The sequence below is a fragment of the Manis javanica genome, chromosome 6, assembly GCF_040802235.1.
Source record: "Manis javanica isolate MJ-LG chromosome 6, MJ_LKY, whole genome shotgun sequence".
NCBI lineage: Eukaryota > Metazoa > Chordata > Mammalia > Pholidota > Manidae > Manis > Manis javanica.
In genome coordinates, this window is record NC_133161.1 from 94268571 (window position 1) to 94290991 (window position 22421).

The following is a 22421-nucleotide window of genomic DNA, read 5'->3' on the forward strand; positions in this document are numbered from 1 at the left end:
TCATGGGAAGGTTACTACAACATGGAGAATGTATCCAATGATTCTGTAACATCTTCCTGTGTTCACAAACAGTAAGTACTAGTTGGGGTGAGGTTTTAATAATATTGGTAATATTGGTAACTGTTGCTGTGTTGTATACTTGAAACCAGTATAAGATTGAATATCAGTGATACTTGCATAAAAAAAAGAAGTAGTGGGGGACATTTAAATGTAAAGGTAATTTGGCAAAAGTTATGGTAAAATAAAAAGGTTATTATTTAATGTAAATATCCCTTTTTGATGTGAAAATTCTGGGTTGGTTATAGAAAAGATTTGGTAATTGCAGAAGAGCATAAGCATGTGATTCACTTACCTTATCGCTGATGGTACTGTGGACTCATGAGTTGCACTAGAAAGAGGCTCTCCTTGGTCAAAATGTCATGCTCTTATCTTTCTGGAGAAGGCTTTCTATATTAATTTCTTATGTTTGTAATTTCACTTATTACATGTTGCCAAGTACACAATAAAGGCTATATTGTGTTTATTAGGTAGAACATTTTAATCTGAATGTGAAGTGTATTTTTCCCCCTTTAAGGTAAAACCTCAGTTTTTTTTAAATTTTAATTTTAAGCTTTATTGTTGTATTAACTTCTTTCCATTTGGTAACCTTTCTTATTCAGGCCTGTAGAGTAGTGGTTAGGAGTATGGACTTTCCAGCCAGACTGCTGAGGTTTAAATCCTCAATATGCTCCTAAATAGCTGAGGCCCTTGGGCAAGTCATGTAAAGGATCTATGCCTCAGTTTCCTTTCATGAAATTGGGATAATAATAGTGTTTGGCTCTTAAGATTCATTTGAAGATTAAAATGAGTTAGTATATGTAAAGGGCTTACGACAGTGCCCGTTACATAGTAAGCACTAAGTAAGTGTTAGCTTTCATTATTACATTTCCATTATTACCATTGCCTCCACCTTAGTTTTTCCTTTTTTGTTCCCTTTTCTTGACCCTCCTTCCTCATACTCTAATTTATTACTATATTCCTTAACCCTGCATGTCCTGCATAAGGGCATATGGGTTGCAGCAGAGACTGAGATTTTTAACCCAAAGCCTTTACTTTTGATGAAGTCTTGCAATTATTTAGAAAATAATTATTAAAAAGTAAAAGTCTTACTTTGCTACTGCTCTTATTTTTTTTAAATCAAGGGAATGTGTGTGTTAAAAATGCCTCAATGAAAATTAAGTTAAAAATACTGATACTATATTGCTTATTGTAAATATGCATGACAGGTTTGTGGATGCTGAATGTGTTTAGACTGGGCAGGGAATTGAGATAACGTGTTCTGAGTCCAGGAAGCAAACCTGAGAATTTTGAGTAAAAGCATTCTGGCTCACCTCGAGTTCTTTTATTAAAACAACTTAATTGCTCTTGAGGTAACTGAGGTCCTGGCCTTTAACATTAAACTGGTGAAAATCAATAACTGAAACAAAGCTCAAAATAAATTAGTCCACCTAGTACATATGACTGAATACAGATAAAACTCTTGTTCTTTGTTGTTACTGTTCTGTTTTTGGCACTATCAATAAACTCCTCTTGAATTTAGCTGGATATTTCTTGAACTTTCCCATGTACACTTGAGAATGTCCCATGTACATGGGAGCCTGTTGAAAATCAGAGTCCTATATTTTTCAAAATGATCAGTAACAGTGTTCGGATTCTATCCCAGTCCAAAACTTAAATTAAGAGAAATCTGAAAGGACACATGATGGTTGCTTTCTTTTTTCTGTTTTTAAAGCATGTCTCTTTCTTTCAGGTTACCTCCAAACATGCTTTATGTCCTTTCTTTGTTTTTTTCCCTTCCCTCCCTCCTTTTCCTCCTTTGTATTTTGTTAATCTTTTTTTTTTTGCTACAATAAAATTGACTTTATTATAATTTTGGGGCAAGGGTAGAATTCCAAATACTTGTTATTTTTAAGCAAGTGGAACAAAAAAACCCAGTAACCATGCTGAAGTAGGTCTGAGACTGAAAATGTAGTGGGAAGTAGAGGAGGGAAAAACTAGTAGGAGTTTTATGATTTCAGGTCTTATATTTAGGTCTTTAATCCATATCGTCTATTTTCGTGTATGGTGTAAGACAGTGATCCAGTGTCATTCTCTTGCATGTAGCTATCTAGTTTTCCAACACTAGTTATTGAAGAGACTGTCTTCCCCATTGTGTATTCTTGCCTCCTTTGTCATACATTAGTTGACCACATAAATGTGGGTTTATATCAGTGCTCTCTATTCTGTTCCATTAATCTATAGTCTCTTTTTGTGCTGGTATCATACTTTTTTTTAAATTGAAGTATCATTGATACACAATCTTATATTCATTTCAAATATACAATACAGTGGTTTAACAGTTACCCATATTATTAAATCCTCACCCCCCACTAGTGCAGTTACTCTGTCAACATAGAAAGATGGTATAACCATACTGTTTTGATCACTGTAACTTTGTAGTATAGATTGAAAGCAGGGCCCATTGTACCTCCAACTTTGTTCTTCTTTCTCAAGATTGCTTTGCCTATTTCAGTGTCTTTTGTGGTTTCATACAAATTTTAGGATTATTTGCTTTTGCCATTTGTGATAACATAGATGGAACCAGAAGGTATTATGTTAAGTGAGATATATCACACAGAGAAAGACAAATACTATGTGATTTCACTTATATGTAGAATCTAAAAAACAAAATAAACAAACAAACAAAACAGAAGTCGACTCATAAACACAGAGAACAGACTGGTGGTTGCCTCAGGGGAGGGGAGGATGGATGAAATAGGTGAATGGGATAAAGAGATATAAACATCCAATTATAAAATAAATTAGTCATGGTAAGGAAAAATAGCATAGGAAATATAGTAAAAAATATTTTAATATCTTTGTATGTTAACAGATGGTAACTGTACTTGTTGTGAGCATTTAATAATGCGTATAAATTGTCTAACACTGCTGTACACCTGAAACCAAGATAATATTATATATTTCAATTAAAAAGGTTAAAATGGTTCATTGAGGCAGAGACCTCTGACAAATGCTCGTAATTTCCTTTCCTTACGGTGGTAGTGATTACTGCTAGGACAGTATCCAGAAATGTAAAACACATTGATGGGAACTGTTCTAGGAATTTGCATTGGTCTGTGTTCTTTTCCAGATTTCATCCTCTGTCTTTATTCTTGGGATCTTGAAAGTGGTTTCTGGAAAATGCTTTTCTTCTAGTAGGTAGGACTATAATGCACATGCCCCCGGGGAGAAGAGTCATAAATGAAAGTGTTACCGTCTTTGGATGTACAGACGTATGCGTTTGGGCAGGCTGAGCAACAATCATCTGTATATGAACACATATAATGTGACATGAAAGGGAATTTTCCTGACTACTATCATATCTAGTTTCATGTTCAGACATTCTTATTTGATAGAGTCATTTAATCAGAGGTTTGTCTTGTTTTGGACTTTTTCCACCCAGGTTTTTGAGATTTCCATCAAATATCCATATAAGGTCTTCAATAAACCAAAAAGCCTTTGTAGTTTTGAGAAGCAGTGATGATTTTTCCCCTAGAAATAAAAATTCCCAGCTTTCCACATTTTGTTTCCTAAGAGTGTGTAATTACATATTTTTATCTTTTAAAAAATATCCAGTTTTTTTAACTGCTCAATTGATGACTTGAAATCTGTATTGCAATATTCTTTTTTTGCTTAGATAACATAATGGTTAGAAAAGGGAGAAAAGGAATCTAAAGATGGCATTTCAATTTGTCCAATAATATTGAATTTAAACCTGGTCTTTGTTTTTAATTATGAAGCAAGCACAGTAGCTTGAAATTGCTTTTTCTTTGTTATTTATCTAAGAGGTTTTTGGAATAGAGTATGACTGTAAACCAGGAGTTGCAAAATTAAATGCTTAAATATTCTAGGCAGGTATTTAACATGAGTGAAGTGAGACAGACTAAGAACAATAGGGAATAGTGGTGGATGTGGGCTCTCTGAAGTCACTGTTAACTCCAGTCATTTGCTGCCATATGAGACTGTGGTCTCAAGTGTAGATCCCAAGCGTAAATGTTTAACTATTAACTTTTTTAAAGAAAAAAACAAACACTTGGGATTTGTAGCATTTGCCAGTTCTTATTAGCATTTGCTAATTTCAGGACTCTCATGCCTTTGTCACTGAAGGGGTTTGGAGGAGATATTAACAATGGACTAATCAGTCAGTATAGCCAGTTCTACCACACAGCTAGCAGACTGTAACCAGATTTGCAATTTTTGAAGCAAGAAATCTGAATTTTTATATAAAACTTTCCAATTTTTCAAATACTATGTAGGTAAACAAAACTGAATCATGCTCATGACCTGTCAATTTGCAACCTCTGGAGGTAAACTAGTAACAATTGTCTTAGAAATCTTACTAGAAATCAAGTTTTGTTACTTTATAGACAAACTGCAGATGTTTAGTCAATGGCTCCACTGGTATTTTCCTGAACCAACAGTTTTTAATATGTGTTTAATATTTTTGAAAGTCTAAAAATTTGCAGTTTAGAATTTCTTCTTTGATTAATGAAAATGGTCAATATACTTGGAATTTCTAAAGCTGACTAATCTGATTTCTGTCTGTGGGGGTTTGTTGTTCCTAGATGGATTGTTTGTATCAGGGAAAGATGAAAACACCCATCTAATTCATAGAAATTACTAAATTGTTGTACAGTAAAACCTTATATTAGCTCTTTGGTCTATATTCACTTGGATTATAAGTTTTTAAATGATAATTTTTCATTATTCTTATTTTTGAGTATTTTCAAAACACTTTTACAATGTTATTATGAAGTCATACAATACAGCTGTGAGGAGGTTGGTGATGTTTTGTAAACCTGACCCAGGGTTCAGACTTTGTAATGAGGGGCTCAGCTGAGGCTGGGACTTAGGTCTGTTGACTCAGGATCTAAGTCTCTTTCTGCAAAACTGCTGAGGCTGTCGGAAAGATTCAAAGACTATCCCCTCTTCCGAACTGTCTAGCCCTGCAATTGTGGTTAAGGAATAGGTGGCGGATGTGGCTAAGAGAATGATCATTGTCTGATGAATATGAGAATTGACACAACAAAGCAGAGTGGCTCCATCAGGGTTCTATCATATTACAGTCTTCTAGCATATAAAAACATATTTGTGGATATGTTACAGTGCAGATCATATGCAAATGTGCCATATTAGGGACATATGAGAATAGGGATATATGATACAGTGTGTCATCAAAGGCTGATTATGTCAGTGTACCTTTGAGGTCCTTTAGAGGTGACGTTGAAAAGCCCAAACACGACTTCAATTTACAGCTTAGATCTTAAAAGCTTTCCAGCTTGTGCCATATGGCCTGTTGTTGATGAGTTCTGACTGTGATATGTTGGTGAAATTCTGAAATCAGGTTCTTTGATTTTAATCTCTGGTGAGATATATAGAAGAGAGCTTGGCCAGGAGTTTATGTATATATAGTGGAATATTCTCATTGTTTCTGTTCCTATGAATCTGTTACTTCCAAATTAGTGAAGATGGCTGTAATGTGGTGGTTATATTTGCCAAAAGCATTTTGTGTGTGTTGGGTGGGGAGTGGAGAGAAGGGTGAAAATGATATGCTTGCCATGCAATCTCAACATTGAGTCTAGTCCCCTAGGCCTGCTTTCACTCAGATTGCTGCCCTTAACCTCCTTGGTCACTAGGCTGTGGCGTGTTTAAGGTGTGTCTTCTCCCTAGATTCTGTGTTCCATGACAGCAGAGAGCCTATCTTTCTTTACCTGCATTCCAGGCACTTAGCACACTGCCTGACCAAAGTAGTCAATAAATATTTGCTGAATAAAAAAATGAAATTAAATATAAAACATTTAAAACATTCAAATAAACTAGAATTAGCATATAAAAACACAGAACATGTTTTTTCTCTCTTGGTATTCTCAGAATTGTTTTTTTATCACCGAGTTGATTTTTGTTAATTAACATGGTAGTCACTGGTACTGTGTACCTGTATTCATTGCATGAATGGTTGCTTGAAGTATAATGACATAACACATATTTTACCTGCTGAATCACTTGGTCACTGACATCATGATTTCTTGTCTTAATCCACACATGGCTTTGCACCTTTCCCAGAACTCCTCTGAGGACACTTTAAGAAGAGTCACCACTAAAGAACTCAATCATGTTCTGCATTCTGGTGAGTCTTCCCTGTAGTTCTGGGAACCATTCCACAGAAGTTCAGGAGAATGAGCAGAGCAATGCATTGCCAGGCAGAAATCATCTTCAGATTCACCTTTATATTCTTGGATTTTAGTCAGAGTGATCAGATATAGGCAGAGTGTGTAAGTTAATAATTTTTTTCATGTCAGGGCTTGGTTTATAAGCTATTGTTTTATGCAGGGTTGTTTTATACAGTAGTAACTTAAAGATTCTAGGAAAAATGACTCAATTATAAAATCTTTCTACCATGAACTCAGGAAGATGCCTCAAATTCCACTGAGATTAATTCCTTTAGCTCCAAGGCTTTTGGATCTTCATTAATTTTCTGTTATAGTCTGTATAAAGGTAACATCATGAACAGTCTTCACTTGACACCATTTTTGGTGATCTGGCTATGCATTTTAGCTGTTGTTCTATGTATGGTAGTGACCTCCTTTCACTACCAAACGTACTATATTATTTGTATTTGAGGTTTCTGATTCTTAATTACTTTTAACTCTTTGCATTAACTCTCTGTTTCCTCTTGTGATATTGTCTTTAAAGGCTAATTTCTTCTTGTTGAGTCCAAGATTTTCACTCTCATTTTCCTTGACCTCACTTGGCTGTTTGACATACGTTTAACACTATTCCTCCTAACCTATTCCTCATATGGCCCCCAGACACCACACCTTCCTGTCACTCTTCCTACCTCTGTGTCTTTTACATTTATATTCTTTACATTTATATTCCTTTTTTTTGCCCCCTCCTTGCCCAACTCCAGTGATGTGCCCTTGTCTTTTGCTTTCCCTCTGATTACTTGGCCTGGTCATCCTCTTCCGTGGCTTCAGCTTTGTATTAGTTTTCCATTGCTGCATGATAAATTAACACAGTGTAGCTCGAAACAGTGCAATATTATTATTACAGTTTCTGTGGTGAGGAGTCCAGGGAAGGCTGGATCCTCTGCAGATCTTAAAAGGAAGCAATAAAGGTAGTTTACTGTGGGCTGCTGCTCGCACCTGGGGCGCAGAGTCCTCTTCCAGACTTGCTCAGGTTATTGGCAGAATACAGTCCTTGTGGCTGAGGAGGCTGTGTCTGTGTCAACAGGAGTATGTCTCTTTGGATTCATCTTTTAAAGGTTTCTCTGATTAGATCAGGTTCACACAACATAGTCACCTTTTTGATTAGCTCTTAGCCACCTGATCAGTGACCTACTCCTGGGATTAACAGCCCATCAGAAGGGGAAGGGTTTTTCAAGGGTGCATTTGCCAGGAGATGGGACACTTGGAGGCCGTCTTAGAATCCTGCCTATCATAAGCTTTAGTATAGATGGCCACCGAACATCCATGTCTGTCTTTTGTCATCATCCAGGCTGCAGCAGCTGGATTTGCAACCAGACATGGGTATCTCCACCTGGACATCTCAATCACACCTTTAAATCCACATATGCGCCCCTCCTCCCACACCCAGCACCCCGCAACGAACACCTTCTTCACCAAGAAGACCATTTCTATAAGTAAATTCATGTTCCTTTTTGAGTCCAGGCTAAAAACACTGGAGCCCTCTTTATACCTTCTTTTCTATTCCCTACAATCTGTTCCCAGGTCATGAAATTCCTTTCATTAAATGACTTTCATATTTGCCATTTCTTCTTTTCTCACAGTATATACACCTTAGAGACATCTATGCAACCTGGCCTGTCTCCTTGGGAGGAAGGTGAGCAGTGTGAAGATGCCTACTGTGTACTATATTCCATACCTGCATAGGTTTGTGCTCCTCTCCCCTTTAAGTGGATAATACATTATTGAATAGTGTTGAAGAAACAGTAACAAAAGGTCACCAGGTCAAAAAAGCAGAGGTAATCAGAACTTGAGGAAAAATATGGCAAATACAAAATTGGAGAAGGTACCCAGAACTAGCATAACTAAACAAAGTGTATGTGCATTCTTAGAATTGAACCACAACTTTCTATGGAAGAGAGAACATCCTGGGCTCCATGGAACAATGAAAGAGATCTGCAGGGGTCAGTGGGAGTCAACCTTTATTCAACTGCTTCGTCTCTGAACTCTCATGTGGAGCCTATTGCTACCCCCATTACAGACTCATCCCGTCCCCATTCCTAGGCCAATTCTGACTTAAAGAGTTGTTATTTCATCTCTCTAACCATCTGTGAATCTTTAGCATCACTGTATGCTCACTTTTAGCCCAATGGGATCTTGACCCATAAAGATTCCCTTGTTGTCCCCTAAGCTGCCTTTGTTGCTTTTCTCACCCTGAATATGAGCTTTAGGCCCTGCTCTCTGACTCTGCCTCTGTTTAGCTGTGTGGCATGTGGTAGAAGAACGAACAGACTTGTTCTGTGTGACACCAGTGGGCAGAGCCAGGGCTTAGAGGGACAAAGGGGCAAATGTCTGCCTGTGCTTCTCATTCTACAAAGATGCCTTCTACTATTCTGCTTTGTGGGATTGCATCTAACTTTCCTCTTTTTCACATGAAATGTTTCTTCTTCATTAAGATTCTCCTCCCAAATTAGAGGAAAACAGAATCATTCATTCATTTGCTCACTAGGGTAACGAACCATGTACTGAGTGCCTACAGCATGTTTCAGTGAGTGTTCTTGCTGCTGGAAAGAGAGCAGCAAACAAAGCAGGTGAATTCTTTCCCTCTTGAAGCTTCCATTCTGATGGACAGAGAGACAGAAGGAAAAATGAATCCATCTGAGTGAGTTAGGGGAAACTATTGAGAGATGAGAGTTTAAACCATAAACCCTTCACTTGTATTTTCTTCCTTATCTTCTAACATCTTGCTTAAGATTTCACACCTTCAGTTATTCTTTTTCCTCGCATATTTAAATGAACTTCAGGTGTTTTTCATTCTCAAAAAGAAAACCTTTCTCTTCCTACTCACCGCTTGAGCTACTGTCCAGTCTCTCTTCTTCCTCTGACACGAGCCTCTAAAATACTCTTGTGGTTTCCCTATATTTTCATTCATTCTTTAGCCCACGTTAATCTGGCTTTTATTCCTACTACTTTATTGATATTGCATCTTAATGATCATTTATGATCTCCTAGTCATCAAATCTAATGACTTGTTTCAGTTTTTATTTCTATTCATTAATTCATTAAAAAAGATCCAATACTTTTACCCATTTCTGTTGTGGCTTGCCCCCAGTATTTTTTTCACAGGGGTATGGGAGGAGGGGCGCATATGCCCTTTTCTTTGTTTTTGTATGACTAAATTCCCTTTATCAAAGTGTCAGCTCAAATGTCACTTTTTATTTCTACTTGATGTTTTTAATAGAAGCCTTTTGGCACTGATTATTTCTATTTTGAGTTATAGATTTTAACTTTCTTGTGAGGTGAATTTCTCTTTTATTAATTTCAGGGTTTCCTACCATACCTGATACGGTGCCTTGCATATAATAAGTGCCTATTGAATATCTGCTAAATGCATGAAGGAATCAATAAACAAAAGTGACTTTCATTTCATCCGTATAACTTCTTTTTAAAACTAGAGTTGCAGAACAATGTATTGTTTTATTCTAAAAACAAGCATTTTAAAGAACTAAGTTATTCAAACCATATTTAAAGATGTTTGAAGCTGAAGACATCACAGGAATAAATAAGTGGATCATGTCATTAAATGTTACTTTGTGCATTTGCACTTACTCATCACATATTTTTAGTTGCTCATAACCACTTTTTGAATCAAATGATTGACTGGGTCAGTGGTTAATGGTAAGAAATATGTTTAATGTATTATCCTAAACATGCTTTTGAAATTCTGTCTCTCAGTGCTGTCTGGTCTTACCTTCTGGCATATGATATCCAGTTTCCTTATATGTCTGATTTTCATTCGGATAAATTGGCAAAATTATTCTGAGTATAATGTAAATATGTTTTTCTTTTGACTTCAGTCCATAAAATAAACATCAATATGATTTGACTGTCGCTAGTGCTAATCCAGAGGAATGTGAAGTGTGTGTGCTCCTTTCATTAAATTTAAAAATTGCCATGAAGAGAAGACTTATGCCTTTTCTTTGCTAACTAAATAAAAGTAGAGATTTTAAAATTATATAACAGCTCTATTGGTTTTTTAGTGTTTAGAGACAAAATTTTTATTGGTTGAAGTTTATTTCTAATTACATTGAAATAGAAGCTGAAACGTAGTTGCAGCAAAGCAGGAAGCTTTGAATGAGTACTACATTAAATGCTATGTAATAATTAATGTCAAACTTATCTGTAGGGTTTACCTAATTGAAAATGATGCTTAATCACTGTTTTTCTTTATCAAGTAGGACAGTCCAGTAAAATTTTTCCAGTATCAAGGTTATTCAGATATTTTAAGGAGACTGATTCTGTATGTAAGGTGGTTTAGAATGCCAAAATTCAGACTAGCTGAGTTCAGATCTTGGCTTGTTCTGAACTAGGAGTATAACCTTTGACAGATTACTCAACTGCTCTGTGCCTCAGTTTTCTCATTTATAAAATGTATTCATCATAGCACCTCTCTCACACAGTTGTCATGAGGATGAAATAATTCACATAAAGTGCTTAGAACAGTGCACCATAAGTGCTTAATAAGTATTAGCTTTTATCAGTAGTAAATTCTAGAAACTTAAAGTGGTAAATGCAGTGTGAATTGGTAGAATTCTTTTTTTTTTCAACATTTGAGAGCTAAAGTACCTTCTCTACTCTGGATGTTTTCCCTGCTTGGCCCTAGTGGTTCTCAAGGAATCAGTTTATCTTAAGGTGTGAGGGACAAAGTGAAGCAGATTAAACTGCATAGGAAGTTTCACATGCCAAATAAGGGTATTAGGATGAAAAAGAGCGATGTCAAGGTCTCAGACATTTTTTCTGATGCAAGGATAAATTTCCTGTCTTGCAAAGTGTGTTCTTTATGAATGCAAGCCCCTTTATTTCTTTTTAATATCTTTTTCCCAGAAAATGTTTGTAGTTAGTAAACATATGTGGTTGAGCAGAATGTAAGGGGAATTATCAATTCAGTTAATCATGTGCTTTCTGAGCAAACATAGAGGACAGTTGAATGACCATTTGGAACTTCCGGTCCACTCATGCAATGTGGAGGCCCTTGCAGGAAGTACAGGATGTGAAGCCAGGAACACAGATGTGAGGCCATGCACTAGTGAGGGGCTGGGAGCAGAGAGACTGAGCAGAGAGGAAGTAGTGGGCCAGGGATGGCTTGCAGAGTACAGTGGCCTGGGTGTGGGGCATTGTTTGCCATTCATCAGCTGTGATGTTGAGGCAAGATGCTTAATCTCCTTAGGTTTAGCCTTCTTAGTTGTAATGCTGACCGCCTCAGCATAATTTGGTTTCATTTATTGCCCCTCTATACTCCATAAAACAGTTAGGTGATCTAATTATAGTCCCATGACACTTCCATTAATATTCCAGTTCCTTACCATGCCTACAAGACTTGTACGATCTGGCCATTGCATAATTCTTTGACCTCATCTTGTACTACTGCCTCTTTCTACTTACTATTTTCCAGCTACAGTGATCTTTCTATTCCTAAACATAGGAATTTTTTTACTGCAATAGAGTCTTTTAATTGGTTGATCTTGTTACCTAAAAAGATTTCCCCTAGCTTTTCACATGCCTTCTCCAGGTCTTAGATTATATGTAACACCTTCAAAGAGGCTTTTACTAACTTGCTAGTCTAGAGGAGTCTTCTCTGTGATTCCATTTCATTTTCTTCATGTCACTTATCATTTCCTGATATTTTCCTATTCATATCTGAATGCATCACATGAGTGTGTCAGCTTCATAAGATTGCACCCACATCTGCCTTGTTTCTCATTATTAGAAAAATATGAAAAAAAAATCCATGTTGAGCAACATGCTGCAAAATACCTGATGCACACTCCTCACAACTGTCAAAATCATCAAAACAAGGAACGTATGATGAACTGTTACAGTCAAGAGGAGCCTAATAAGGCAATGACTAAATGTAGTGTGGTGGGTACCCTGGATGGGATCTTGGAACAAAAAAAAGACATTAAGTAAAACTAAAGAAATCTGAACATGTGGGCTTTAATTTGTAACAATGCTAATTAACAACAGTTAGTATTGACTTTTAAACTCAATCTAAAACTATTCTAAAATAAAACGTTAAAAAACTGGTGAGCGTTTTCCCACATGATGCTGTATTCTCCTATTGCATCATTTTAAGTGCCTGCCTTGTCTTCTATTCAATGTGGATATCATATTTTAGTTAGCCTAGCCCCTGTTTGTGGGTATTTAAACTGGTGCTGGTAGATTGTACCTGTGTTATTGGCCACACATGTGATTAGAGGAAGACCTGTTTTTGACATGGAGAGTTGTGTTTTGTATCATCTTATTTCTGATTTCTTCTCTTATTTTATTTCTCTGTTTCTCCCCTGGGGATGGCATTAAATACTTTCTATGTGCTGATGACTCCAGCCCGTTGTCTGCAGGCATCTTCAAGGGTGGGCTCCTATTCCCTGTCCCCCTCACTTTGACTTGTTCCTCTCTCTCACTTCCTTATTTCTGTTAACACCTACCTAGCTTACCCAGATATTCAGCCAGGAATCTGGAAGGCATGTGTGGTTCCTTCCTCTCCTACACCATTCTGCCATCCCATTCACATATGATTTTTCACATCGTCTGTCTGTTCTGTCCCTAAAATATATCTTAAATCCTCAAATTTGCCCATTTCCACTGCTTTCCACCTAGCTATTACTAGCCTGTGGCTGAAACTTTGCAATGTCCCTTTTCTTGCCTCTTTTCAGTTCATTCTTTGGATTTAATTGCAAATGCTGTGAAATATTTAAGTAGAGGATGATAGGATTTTTTATTTAAAAATAATCATTCTCAAAGATGTCCAAAGAGTGGTTTTATACCATGACCTGCAAGGGCTGGCATAATCTCGTGTCTGTTAACCTCTTCAATTTCATTCCCTGTCTCTTTTTATTTATTTTTTTATTTTGGTATCATTAATCTACAATTGCATGAGCAACATTATGGTTACTAGACTCCCCCCATCATCAACCCTGTCTCTTTTTTCTCTCATTTCAGTTATATTGATCTTCTTTCAGGTTTTTTCTCCTGTGTGTCAGTCCCTTTTCTGCCTTAGGGCTTCCACACATAATATTCTCTTTGTTTTTAAAGTACTTCTCCATCTTCTCTCTCCATGGCTGATCCTATAACTGTTTGTTTAGTTGTCTTCTCTGACATTTTTAAGTCCAAAGGGCTAAGGACTATATCTTTTCCTTTAATTGTGTACAGCCAGTGCCTCCTATAATGCTTTGCACAAAGCAGCACTCAGTATTTGTTAAATAAATAAACTAGTAATTACTGTTTTCATTCATGCATTAACAAAATTAGTATTCAAGCTCTGTGTTAGGTGGTATGAGAACATAAGAAGGATTTATATTACCCAGTTCGTACCCTGAAATAATTCCTAATTCAAAAGAAGAGTTAAGATAAGATACAAGTAATACTGTAGCATAAAGGAGGGCACTATAGTTGGAGGAGTTTAAAGTTGTCATTAGCCAGCTGGCTGACCTCAGATAGATTATTTCCCTCTTCTTATTTATCCATCTGCAATATTTAGGGGTTTGACTAGACTTTCCTAAGGTTTAGTGCTAAGATCTGCTGTGCAATTAATGCAGATTGGTTGAATTATTTTTTCCCAGGCTGTGTCCCTGGAGTCTGATTCAGTAGGTCTAAGGTGGGGTCCAGGAATTTCCTCAAGAAATTGTGGTCACAGCCAGGCTTGGGAACTCCTGATCTGGGTTTTCTAGCCTTGCCATCTTATAATTCTGGTTGTAATACAGACTGTGAAAGTGCTGCAGGAATCAGGCAATTTAAGGTGTTAGATTTGTTCAGAGGCAGAGAACATATTTTTTTTGCTTGGGTTGATGAGAGGGACTTAATGGAAATGATGATGTTGAAGTGGACTTTGAAGAATGGATGGAGATATGGGCCAGGGCAGAATGGAGGCAGGGTTGGTGTATAGTCCAGCATAGTTGGAGGCCCAGTATATGCAAGGGTGCAGGAGGGGAAAAATATACCAGTTTTGATGTAATGGATATAGTTCTAGTCTTGTTTCCACCACTTTACATATCATATTCGTTGTTTTTTTGCAGATGAAAGATTCTATTATTATATCTTTGTCCTCATTTGGTAGAAGTAAAACATGTGGTTGCAGACACCCTGGGACTGCTTTGGGAAATAATTGGGTATATTCTTCTTCAAGTCTTTTGGGGCTGTGCCCTTTGAGATCCACTTTGACCACCCCATTGGTTTTCTGGTTAGGCACAAAGAATATCAGGGCCTACTATTTTATCTAAAATAATAGTTTTGCTGTCAGAACGATTATTATTAAACCAAACTTGGGTTTTTTTTAGATGAAACATATAAAGGCAACATTCTGAGAAAATTATATGGCATCCACATGATGAAATAATAAGCCTAACTTTAGGGGATGAAAGTAATGATCTAATGCAATATTTAGAATGGATATACAGTATGTAGTTATTAACTTAAAAGTCACATCCTGCCTTCTTTTGATTTGTGGAAAATTTGTCCTTAATTGCCAGGAAGCCTCTGACTTTTCATACACAATCACATTGTAGCTGTTTACTTTCTCCATTTTCTCCTGCCTTAAAATGTATCCTGATAAATAGATTACTTTCAGATTTGCAATGCCCCTTTTAAACATCAGGTTGCTAAGTTTAGTCTTGTTGCTCTTTATTTTTATTTTTATTATTTTATTTTGGTATCATTAATATACAATCACATGAGCAACACTGTGATTACTAGATTCCCCCCATTATCAAGTCCCTACCCCATACCCCATTACAGTCACTGTCCATCAGCATAGTAAGATGCTGTAGAGTCACTACTTGTCTGTGCTATACTGCCATCCCCATGCCCCTTCCTTTATGTTATGTGTGATAATTGTAATGCCCCTTATTCCCCTTATCCCTCCCTTCCCACTCACCCTCCCCAGTCCCTTTCCCTTTGGCAACTGTTAGTCCATTCTTTGGTTTTCTGAGTTTTCTGCTGTTTTGTTCCTTCAGTTTTTGCTTTGTTCTTATACTCCACAGATGAGTGAAATCATTTGGTACTTGTCTTTCTCCACCTGGCTTATTTCACTGAGCATAATACCCTCTAGTTTCATCCATGTTGTTGCAAATGGTAGGATTTGTTTTCTTCTTATGGCTGAATAATATGCCATCGTGTATATGTACCACCTCTTCTTTATCCATTCATCTACTGGTGGACACTTAGTTTGCTTCCATTTCTTGGCTATTGTAAATAATGCTGCGATAAACATAGGGGTGCATATGTCTTTGAATCTGAGAACTTGTTTCCTTTGGTAAATTCCTAGGAGTGGAATTCCTGGGTCAAATGGTATTTCTATTTTTAGTTTTTTGAGAAACCTCCATACTACTTTCCACAATGGTTGAACTATTTTACATTCCCCCCAGCAGTGTAGGAGGGTTCCCCTTTTTCTGCTCCTCACCAGCATTTATTGTTTCTAGTCTTTTCTATGTTGGCCATCCTAACTGGTGTGAGGTGATATCTCATTGTGGTTTTAATTTGCATTTCTCTGATAATTAGTGATGTGGAGGATCTTTTCATGTGCCTGTTGGCCATCTGTATTTCTTCTTTGGTGAAGTGTCTGTTCAGCTCCTCTGCCCATTTTTTAATAGGGTTATTTGCTTTTTGGGTGTTGAGGCATGTGAGTTCTTTATATATTTTATTTATCTATCTATCTATTTATTTATTTATTTATTTCCCCCCTTTATTTATTTTTTATTAAAGTATTATTGATAAACATTCTTATGAAGGTTTCACATGAAAAAACAATGTGATTACTACATTCACCCATGTTATCATGTTCCCCCCCAAATTCCACTGCAGTCACTGCCCAACAGTGTAGTAAGATGCCACTGAGTCACTATTTGCCTTCTCTGTGCTACACTGTCTTCCCCATGATCTCCCCCACACCATGTGTGCCAATCATAATACCACTCAGTCCCCTTCTTCCTCCCTCCCCACCTGCCCTCCCCTCCCCTCCCCTTTGGTAACCACTAGTGCCTTCTTGGAGTCTGTGAGTCTGTTGCTGTTTTGTTCCTTCAGTTTTGCTTCATTGTTATATGAGGGAAATCATTTGGTATTTCTCTTACACTGAGCATAATTTCCTCCAGCCCCATCCATGTTATTGCAAAAGTAGGATTTGTTTCTTTCTTATGGCTGAATAGTATTCCACTGTGTATATGTTCTCAAAGAACCAGCTCCTGCTTTTATTTATTCTTTCTATTGTTTTATTCTTCTCAATTTTATTTATTTCTGCTCTAGTCTTTATTATGTCCCTCCTTCTACTGACTTTGCGCCTCATTTGTTCTTTTCTAGTTTCATTAATTGCAAGTTTAGACTGTTCGTTTGGAATTGTCCTTTCCTGAGGTAGGCCTATATTACAATGTACTTCCCTCTTAGCACAGCCTTTGCTGTGTCCCACAGATTTTGCAGTGTTGAATTATTGTTGTCATATGTCTCTATATATTGCTTCATCTCTGTTTTTATTTGGTCATTGATCCATTGGTTATTTAGGAGCATGTTGTTAAGCCTCCATCTGTTTGTGGGCTTTTTCATTTTCTTTGCATAATTTACTTCTAGGTTCATACCTTTGTGGTCTGAGAAGCTGGTTGGAACAATTTCAATCCTTTTGAATTTACCGAGGCTCTTTTTGTGGCCTAGGATATGATCTATTCTTAAAAATGTTCCATGTGCCCTTGAGAAGAATGTGTATCCTGCTGCTTTTGGGTGGAGAATTCTGTAGATGTCTATTAGGTCCATTGTTCTAATGTGTTGATCAATGCCTCTGTCTCCTTACTTATTTTCTGTCTGGTTGATCTGTCCTTTGGAGTGAGTGGAGTGTCGAAGTCTCTTAGAATGAATACATTGCATTCTATTTCCCCTTTTAATTCTGTTAGTATTTGTTTCACATATGTAGGTGATCCTGGGTTGGGTACACAGATATTTATAATAGGTATATCCTCTTGTTGGACTGTCCCTTTATCATTATGTAATGTCCTTCTTTGTCTCTTGTGACTTTCTTTGTTTTGAAGTCTATTTTGTATGACACAAGTACTGCAACTCCTGCTTTTTTCTCCCTATTACTTGCTTGAAATGTCTTTTTTCCATCCCTTCACTTTTAGTCTGTGTATGTCTTTGGGTTTGAAGTGAGTCTCTTGTAGGTAGCACATAGATGAGTCTTGTTTTTTTATCCATTTGGTGACTCTATGTCTTTTGACTGGTGCATTCATACCATTTACATTTAGGGTGATTATAGATAGGTATGTACTTACTGCCATTGCAGGCTTTAGATTCATGGTTACCAAAGGTTCAAGTGTAACTTCCTTACTATCTTAGAGTCTAACTTAACTCCCTTAGTATGCTATTACAAACACAATCCAAAGGTTCTTTTTTTTCCCCTCCTTGTCTTCCTCCTCCATTCTTTGTATATTAAGTATCATATTCTGTACTCTTTGTCTATCCCTTTTTAATACCTCTGGTGACAGCTATTTAACCTTAGGAACACTTCCATCTATAGCAGTCCCTCAAAAATACACTGTAGAGATAGTTTGTGGGAGGTAAATTCTCTCAGCTTTTTCTTCTCCTTCAAATTTAAATGATAATCTTGCCAGATAAAGTATTCTTGTTTCGAGGCCCTTCTGCTTCATTGCATTAAATATATCATGACAGTCCCTTCTGGACTGTAAGGTTTCTGCTGAGAAGTCTGATGATAGCCTGATGGTCTTTCCTTTGTATGTGATCTTAATCTCTCTCTCTGGCTGCTTTTAATATTCTGTTCTTATCCTTAATCTTAGCCATTTTAATTATTATATGTCTTGGTGTTGTCCTCCTTGGGTCCCTTAGTTGGGAGATCTATGCACCTTCATGGCCTGAGAGACTATCTCCTTCCCCAGATTGGGGAAGTTTTCAGCAATTACTTCCTCAAAGACACTTTCCTTCCCTTTTTCTCTCTTTTCATCTTCTGGTACCCCTGTAATATGCATATTGTTCCATTTGTATTGGTCACACAGTTCTCTCAGTATTCTTTCATTCTTAGATATTCTTTTTTATGTCTGTGCCTCAGCTTCTTTGTATTCCTCTTCTCTAAATTTCTATTTCATTTATTGTCTCCTCCACCATATCTAATCTGCTTTTAATACACTCCATTGTGTTCCTGAATGATTGTATCTCTGTCCTAAATTTGTTCCTGAGTTCTTGAATATATTTTTGTACTTACAGGAGCATGTTTATGATTTTTATTTTGAAATATCTTTCAGGAATATTGATGAGTTCAGTCTCACTTGATCCTTTTTCTGGTGTTGTTGAGATTTTGCTTTGAACCAGGTTCATTTGACATTTTGTATTTGTATGTGGTGCCCTGTAGTGCCCATAAGCTCTACTGAAGGTGCTCAGCCCCTGGAGCGATACCCATGGTTACTGAGGAGTGGTGCTGATGCATGGGAGGAGGAAAACACTGTTTCCTGCTTCTTGGCTGCTATGCCTGTCTCCACTGCCAGAACCAGTGGGCTGAACACACAGGTGTAAGCCTCTATGCTTTGTGTTTGTAGCTGCTGTATGTGGGGCTTGCCTCTGGCTGGCCTGAAGCCAGGGTAGGGGTTGCCGTTTTGGATACTAGATGTGGGCTGGCTGGGAGGAAGGTGCAGCAGGCTGTGTATCATGGTGGGGGTTCTTGGAGCTGTGTAGCCAGCCAGGGGGATGGAGCACCTGATGATTGTGAAAGTTCCCAACCTGCTGGGCACAGTGCACCTGGACAATTTTGTTTACCTGCCCCTTTTCCTGAGCAGTAAGCTCTGTGCAATCCTTTCCCCTTTAGCAGCCCTCTCCCTATTAGGAAGTCTGTCAGACTGCCTGCCCATATCAGCCAGATATCAATCCCTGTTTTCCACAAGCAGCTGGAATCTCAGTCTCTCCATATATTCTGCCTGTCTTAGCTTTCCAACCCAAGTAATCACCAGAGTACCATGCAATATAGGTTTGTGCTCCCAGAGCAGATCTCCAGGGCTAGTTGTTCAGCAGTCCCAGGCCTCCACTCCCTTCCTGCTCTGTTTCTCTTCCTCCAGCCAGTGAGCTGGGGTGGGGGAAGGGCTTGGGTCCCGCTGGGTTATGGCTTTGGTATATTACCCTGTTCTGTAAGGTCTGTTCTTTCCTCTAGGTGTATGCAGTCTGGCGCAGCCTTCTTTCCTGTTGCTTTAGCAGAATTAGTTGAATTAATTATATTTTTGTATTATATGTGGTTTTAGGAGGAGATCTCTGTCTCACCTCTCACACTGCCATCTTTAATCCCCTCTCACAATCTCTTATATATTTTAGATGTTAACCCGTTGTTGGATATGTCTTTTACAAATATATTCTCCCATACTGTAGGATGCCTTTTTGTTCTGCTGATGGTATCCTTTGCTGTACAGAGCTTTTTAGCATGATGTAGTCCCCATTTTTCACTTTTGATTTTGTTTCCCTTGCCTGAGGAGATGCATTCAGGAAACAGTCACTTGTTTATATTCAAGAGAATTTTGCCTATGTTGTCCTCTAAGAGTTTTATAGTTTCTTGACTTACATTCTGGTCTTTGATCCATTTTTGTGTTTACTTTTGTGTATGGGGTTAGACAATAATTCAGTTTCTTTCTCTTGCATGTAGCTGTCAAGTTTGCCAACACCAGTTGTTGAAGAGGCTCTCATTTCCCCATTGTATATCCATGGCTCCTTTATTATATATTAAGTGAACATATATGCTTAGGTTTATATCTGGGATCTCTAATCCGTTCTATTGGTCTATGGGTCTATTCTTGTGCCAGTACCAAATTACCTTGATTACTGTGGCTTTTTAATAGAGCTTGAAGTTGGGGAGTGTAATCACCCCTGCTTTATTCTTCCTTCTCAGGATTGCTTTGGCTATTTGGGGTCCTTTTTGGTTCCACATGAGTTTTAGAACCTTTTGTCTAGTTTGTTGAAGAATGCTGTTGGTATTTTGATAGGAATTGCATTGGATCTGTGGATTGCTTTAGGCAGGATGGCTGTTTTGACAATATTAATTCTTCTATCCATGAGCACGGGATGTATTTCCATTTATTGGCATCTACTTTAATTTCTCTCATGAGTGTTTTGTAGTTTTCGGAGTATAGTTCCTTCACTTCCTTGGTTAGGTTTATTCCTAGATATTTTATTCTTTTTGATGCAATGCTCTCTTTTTTTAGAAATACAATTCTTTTTACCCCAACTTTCCCTCTGAGTAGTTACTGACAAATAGTATTTTGTTGTTGGATGGCAACTAGGTTAAAATCTTATTTAAAATTTCTGCCTCATGGGAGCCTCCTACTTCTGAAATGTTTTTTGTTTTCATGAGTTACCATTGTGTGGAGGAAGTGGATATGGTATTCCATTTAGAAATAATCTGTGAGATACATTTTGACCCTTTATTCAAATGTACTCTTAACAGGGCTACTTTTATTAAACAGGTATGGATGATATCAACATAATTGATAGCCTGGGTAGGAGACACAGATGCTTATCAAGGCAGTGTCAGAAACACAGAAGTCAAAATTGAGAAGGAACAAAGAGGTAGTTGGCAAGAAATGAGGCAGCCAGGCTGATTTTCAACTTAGAATCCAATCCATAACTACCACTGGCAACCATCTCCGATCAACCTAGGATTTGCAGCTTAAACTGGGATCATCAAGTCAGCTCATTACTTCTTTCAGCTCTTGCTCATGTTAGTCTATTGATCATCAGTTGACTTTGAAATTAGAAAAGTATAAATACCAGGCCTCTTTTGATTATTTGCTTATAAAGAATTACCTTTATTATTGTGAATTCTTGGCCTCCAGTAGCACCAGAGCTCCTTAGAGAGTGAATTTCACTAGAATTTATTTGCAAGGAACAACCTCCCTACAACCTGCCAACAAAGTTAGATCAAAGAAGAACCATTCTTATAAAAAAGCCTCAGAGTTAAGAAAATTTCCCCAATTTCAGGAAGAGCTTTCATGGGAAAATGACTATTATTGCATCCCTGGCCTCTTTTTATCAGCCAGACTGTTAAGAAGAATAATAGAGTCAGAAGTGTAGATCATGGATGCAAATTTAAGATCATTTAAAATTTTGTAAATTGTGTTGTGTGTTCATGTTGCCTAGGATGGTACTGTATGACTGTATGTGTGTTCTACTTCACCTTTATTCTCTGTTTACATACTAGGATTTCATACATTACTGGTTTTGGTAAAAGAATTCTGCTTTTTTTTAAAAAAAAGTTTGAAAACTTTTGGGTTAAGTCAAAAGCTCAAGATTTAATAGAGAATGTGCCTGAAGGTCAAAGTAGTAAAATTACATACTTCTAGTAATACAATTACTTAGAGGTTGACAGAAATGAGGAGCCGTGAATCTGGACTTCCCATCCAGAACATTTTTACTACAAAATGTTGATTTGATTTTCCATTTTGAAAGACACAGAAGTGATCTGTGAAATGGTGATTAGCAGTAGGCAGCCCCAGGCAGCCCTGGAATGCTCCATGGTTCAAATGCCCAAGACCAGATGGAGGTCCAGAAGTGGATGACTCAAAGTTTATTAGTTTTGCCACTTGGGTAGTACAGCCAAACCAGCTGCCATAAGGCAGTTCTAATTGCAACAGAGCAGTAAATGAACATAAACGTGGGAGTAAATCCCAAGAATAAAGTAAAGGAGAATGGCTGCTGCTGAAAGGATATTCATCAAGGCCAAGCCTAATTGATAGCCCGAGTAGGAGGCATAGCTGCCAGAGGGTGATAGCAGGTTGTGGCACCAAGCCCAGAAAAATCACCCCTTGTTCTGTTCCTGGAGCCAGTCTCAATTTGGGGTATGTATACTTGCTGGCTTGGTAGATTCCCCATCACGTCTGATGATCTAGAATGGCAAAAACAAGCCCATGCTCTGTAATGCTTATGTAATGAGGTCAGAAGCTTTTTTCTCTGGGGCGTATGGGAAATTGTTATTAGGTCACCACCTTTCCATAGTTCTGGGTTGCTGGAAGCATGGATATTCATTGGAACATAAGTTCCTTATGGCAGGTCACTGGGAATCAAGCCATTATCCTCAGGTAATCCTCATATGGAATTGAGTTACTGTAAGTTTTCAAGATTTGCATATGAAACACTGCAAGA

At 37.6% G+C, this 22421-nt stretch overlaps 1 protein-coding gene across 10 annotated transcripts in view; it reads left to right on the forward strand.

Annotated features, from left to right (window-relative positions):
• SUGCT (succinyl-CoA:glutarate-CoA transferase) overlaps nt 1-22421 on the forward strand; it is a 777770-nt gene that overhangs the window by 157470 nt on the left and 597879 nt on the right. The gene's annotated exons all lie outside the window — the stretch shown is intronic.